This window comes from Schistocerca nitens, chromosome 7 (genome assembly GCF_023898315.1).
Source record: "Schistocerca nitens isolate TAMUIC-IGC-003100 chromosome 7, iqSchNite1.1, whole genome shotgun sequence".
Classification (NCBI taxonomy): domain Eukaryota; kingdom Metazoa; phylum Arthropoda; class Insecta; order Orthoptera; family Acrididae; genus Schistocerca; species Schistocerca nitens.
In genome coordinates this window covers 308,424,899-308,429,898 of record NC_064620.1, presented here as the reverse complement: position 1 = coordinate 308,429,898, position 5,000 = coordinate 308,424,899, and the positions used below count along the sequence as shown (strand labels likewise).

At 57.0% G+C, this 5,000-nt stretch overlaps 3 non-coding genes across 3 annotated transcripts in view; all 3 read right to left on the bottom strand.

Moving 5' to 3' along the window:
• Positions 1 to 457, bottom strand: part of LOC126197548 (large subunit ribosomal RNA) — a 4,223-nt gene extending 3,766 nt beyond the window's left edge. The window contains exon 1 of the ribosomal RNA XR_007539907.1: positions 1 to 457. This exon is cut by the window's left edge and continues 3,766 nt beyond it. This is a non-coding gene — a ribosomal RNA (large subunit ribosomal RNA).
• A 188-nt stretch (positions 458 to 645) lies between these two features.
• On the bottom strand, positions 646 to 800 carry LOC126196336 (5.8S ribosomal RNA). Its single transcript, XR_007538854.1, has one exon. It is a non-coding gene; the product is annotated as a 5.8S ribosomal RNA (ribosomal RNA).
• Positions 801 to 1,152: 352 nt separating this feature from the next.
• Positions 1,153 to 3,061, bottom strand: LOC126197328 (small subunit ribosomal RNA). The gene has a single exon (XR_007539695.1). It is a non-coding gene; the product is annotated as a small subunit ribosomal RNA (ribosomal RNA).
• Positions 3,062 to 5,000: the final 1,939 nt, after the last annotated feature.

Sequence of the window (5,000 nt, the reverse complement as noted above, 5' to 3'; positions counted from 1 at the left end):
CGACCTTTCGGACTTCTCACGTTTACCCCAGAACGGTTTCACGTACTTTTGAACTCTCTCTTCAAAGTCCTTTTCAACTTTCCCTCACGGTACTTGTTCGCTATCGGTCTCGTGGTCATATTTAGTCTCAGATGGAGTTTACCACCCACTTGGAGCTGCACTCTCAAGCAACCCGACTCGAAGGAGAGGTCCCGCCGACGCTCGCACCGGCCGCTACGGGCCTGGCACCCTCTACGGGCCGTGGCCTCATTCAAGTTGGACTTGGGCTCGGCGCGAGGCGTCGGGGGTAGTGGACCCTCCCAAACACCACATGCCACGACAGGCGGCAGCCTGCGGGGTTCGGTGCTGGACTCTTCCCTGTTCGCTCGCCGCTACTGGGGGAATCCTTGTTAGTTTCTTTTCCTCCGCTTAGTAATATGCTTAAATTCAGCGGGTAGTCTCGCCTGCTCTGAGGTCGTTGTACGAGGTGTCGCACGCCACACCGCCAGCCGGCTGTGCACGCTACCGAGACAGTACCGGTATGCGAACCGCCAGGCGACGGGCGCGCATCGCTCGTTTGAGGGGACGTGGCCGGCCCCACAGGCCGGCACGACACACCCACGTCTCCGAAGCGGGACAAACGCCGCGCGCTTCAGTTTACGTAGCCGACCCTCAGCCAGACGTGGCCCGGGAACGGAATCCATGGACCGCAATGTGCGTTCGAAACGTCGATGTTCATGTGTCCTGCAGTTCACATGTCGACGCGCAATTTGCTGCGTTCTTCATCGACCCACGAGCCGAGTGATCCACCGTCCTGGGTGATCTTTTTACAGTTTCCACTGTCTCTTTCAAAACAGTTGCATAGGCGGGACTGAGGCGTTCGACGGCCCCTGTTCCAGTGTTTTGTGTCCAACGGCCTCACGGCCGATGGGCGTCGTACGGCTCCACTCCGGAGCGGACAGGCACTCGGGCGAACGTCATTCAAAACCGGCGCGAGGCGCCAGGTGCCGCAGGCCAGCCGCTCCAGAGCTTCAGCGCTCGTACCACACAACATTTTCCGTTAGTTTTGAGAAGCACGCGTGGTCCCGCACGCGGCGCACAGCTACTGCGAGCCGTACAGGTAGCGTGTTGCACGACACGACACGCACATCGAAAGACATGCAGTCTAGTCGGTAATGATCCTTCCGCAGGTTCACCTACGGAAACCTTGTTACGACTTTTACTTCCTCTAAATGATCAAGTTTGGTCATCTTTCCGGTAGCATCGGCAACGACAGAGTCGATGCCGCGTACCAGTCCGAAGACCTCACTAAATGATTCAATCGGTAGTAGCGACGGGCGGTGTGTACAAAGGGCAGGGACGTAATCAACGCGAGCTTATGACTCGCGCTTACTGGGAATTCCTCGTTCATGGGGAACAATTGCAAGCCCCAATCCCTAGCACGAAGGAGGTTCAGCGGGTTACCCCGACCTTTCGGCCTAGGAAGACACGCTGATTCCTTCAGTGTAGCGCGCGTGCGGCCCAGAACATCTAAGGGCATCACAGACCTGTTATTGCTCAATCTCGTGCGGCTAGAAGCCGCCTGTCCCTCTAAGAAGAAAAGTAATCGCTGACAGCACGAAGGATGTCACGCGACTAGTTAGCAGGCTAGAGTCTCGTTCGTTATCGGAATTAACCAGACAAATCGCTCCACCAACTAAGAACGGCCATGCACCACCACCCACCGAATCAAGAAAGAGCTATCAATCTGTCAATCCTTCCGGTGTCCGGGCCTGGTGAGGTTTCCCGTGTTGAGTCAAATTAAGCCGCAGGCTCCACTCCTGGTGGTGCCCTTCCGTCAATTCCTTTAAGTTTCAGCTTTGCAACCATACTTCCCCCGGAACCCAAAAGCTTTGGTTTCCCGGAGGCTGCCCGCCGAGTCATCGGAGGAACTGCGGCGGATCGCTGGCTGGCATCGTTTATGGTTAGAACTAGGGCGGTATCTGATCGCCTTCGAACCTCTAACTTTCGTTCTTGATTAATGAAAACATACTTGGCAAATGCTTTCGCTTCTGTTCGTCTTGCGACGATCCAAGAATTTCACCTCTAACGTCGCAATACGAATGCCCCCGCCTGTCCCTATTAATCATTACCTCGGGTTCCGAAAACCAACAAAATAGAACCGAGGTCCTATTCCATTATTCCATGCACACAGTATTCAGGCGGGCTTGCCTGCTTTAAGCACTCTAATTTGTTCAAAGTAAACGTGCCGGCCCACCGAGACACTCAATAAAGAGCACCCTGGTAGGATTTCAACGGGGTCCGCCTCGGGACGCACGAGCACGCACGAGGCGGTCGCACGCCTTCGGCTCGCCCCACCGGCAGGACGTCCCACGATACATGCCAGTTAAACACCGACGGGCGGTGAACCAACAGCGTGGGACACAAATCCAACTACGAGCTTTTTAACCGCAACAACTTTAATATACGCTATTGGAGCTGGAATTACCGCGGCTGCTGGCACCAGACTTGCCCTCCAATAGATACTCGTTAAAGGATTTAAAGTGTACTCATTCCGATTACGGGGCCTCGGATGAGTCCCGTATCGTTATTTTTCGTCACTACCTCCCCGTGCCGGGAGTGGGTAATTTGCGCGCCTGCTGCCTTCCTTGGATGTGGTAGCCGTTTCTCAGGCTCCCTCTCCGGAATCGAACCCTGATTCCCCGTTACCCGTTACAACCATGGTAGGCGCAGAACCTACCATCGACAGTTGATAAGGCAGACATTTGAAAGATGCGTCGCCGGTACGAAGACCGTGCGATCAGCCCAAAGTTTTTCAGAGTCACCAAGGCAAACGGACCGGACGAGCCGACCGATTGGTTTTGATCTAATAAAAGCGTCCCTTCCATCTCTGGTCGGGACTCTGTTTGCATGTATTAGCTCTAGAATTACCACAGTTATCCAAGTAACGTGGGTACGATCTAAGGAACCATAACTGATTTAATGAGCCATTCGCGGTTTCACCTTAATGCGGCTTGTACTGAGACATGCATGGCTTAATCTTTGAGACAAGCATATGACTACTGGCAGGATCAACCAGGGAGCTGCGTCAACTAGAGCTGAGCAGCCGGCCGCCCGGGAGTGTGTCCCGGGGGCCCGCGCGAACACGCAAGCGTCCGCTCAATTATTCTGCAAACAGGAGGAGGCTGGGCTCCCCTGCACGATACACCTCGAAACCCTCTCAGGTCCCGGCGGCGCGCAGCGCCGTCCTAAGTACTTGGTCGGGTTCGAGAGAGGCGCAATCGCCCGGAGATAGGCGAGTAGACGCTTTCAGTGCGACCACCCGTGCTCCCAACTGAGCTTGCCGCTGCCGACAGAGGCCCGGGAGCGTGCTGTCGTGGTGTTGCCGGCGGGAGACAACACGCGGCCACAAACAGTGACCGGGCAGCTCCAACGCCAGCGCCACAGAGGGGCAGAGCCCCACTTGGGTGCCAAAGCGAACTCTCCCAGCACAGCGCACGCGCCAACACATCCGCACAGCTGCGATACAAACCACCTGCGAGAACCGCGGGGGCGACCGAGCAGCAGACGGCGTCGCGGCGCCGAGTGCCGGGCGGCGGCGCATCCTCAACGCACACAGTCCTCAATCGGACCAGCACACTGCAGATGTCCACCGCGCTTCGCACCGGGCCCGGGAGGACCCACTTTGGCCGCACGGCGCCGCGCGCTGGGTGCGCCGGCACGCAGATGCGCCGCCTGCCGCCTCCGTCAGCCGGCGCGCCTGCCACTGGGCGCCCCCACCAGCCGGCTGCCGCGCGTGCGCCCACGCAGCGCGCGGCCAGCACGCCGGGCGCCCCCCCCTCACCGGCCGGGGACGGTCCCACCCAGCCACCGCCGCGTATCGCTTCATACCCACATGCCCACTCACGTTCGTGGGTATGACGGGTGTCGCTGAAGCAACCGGTTAATACCTGTACCGATCGTCGATATCAACGATTCACCTCCAGCGCGAACAACCGCGCAACAACGGATTTCCAGTTCATTTGCGTAACTTGGGCAGCAAACGTAGACATCCATCTACATTTGCGACTTCTACGAGTCTTGCATGCCTGGATGTTGTGTGTCACGACGCACTCCATCAGCATACATACACGCTGCGACGTGTGCACGAAAGAACACGTGGAAGGTGGCCAGCGTACGTATGCGAATGCCATTGCACAGCTGCGAAGCGCATTCAACACGCGAACTCCTGACCGACGAGCTAGAGGTGACAGGAGGGGAGGGGGGGGGGCGGGGGCGATATACGTCCTATTGCAGTACACAATACAGTGGATAGCGGGACCATGTGGAAAGTAAGCAACACTCGCAAGATGTGAGGGTACGCACCGTAAAATGAATCAATACGCAGAACACCACAGTGTGCGCGAAGTGAACTATGTTGAGATGGTTGCAATTAGGCAACGCTACACGAATTCCTAGATTCATATAACTAACAATTACAGGGCAGGTTAAGGCGCAACGTGGGTTAGGTTAAGGCGCAACTTGGGTTAGGTTAGGGCGCAACGTGGGTTAGGTTAGGGCGCAACGTGGGTTAGGTTAGGGCGCAACGTGGGTTAGGTTAGGGCGCAACGTGGGTTAGGTTAGGGCGCAACGTGGGTTAGGTTAGGGCGCAACTTGGGTTAGGTGAGGGCGCAACGTAGGTTAGGTTAGGGCGCAACGTGGGTTAGGTTAGGGCGCAACGTGGGTTAGGTTAGGGCGCAACGTGGGTTAGGTTAGGGCGCAACGTGGGTTAGGTTAGGGCGCAACGTGGGTTAGGTTAGGGCGCAACGTGGGTTAGGTTTGGGCGCAACGTGGGTTAGGTTAGGGCGCAACGTGGGTTAGGTTAGGGCGCAACGTGGGTTAGGTTAGGGCCCAACGTAGGTTAGGTTAGGGCGCAACGTAGGTTAGGTTAGGGCGCAACGTAGGTTAGGTTAGGGCGCAACGTAGGTTAGGTTAGGGCGCAACGTAGGTTAGGTTAGGGCGCAACGTGGGTTAGGTTAGGG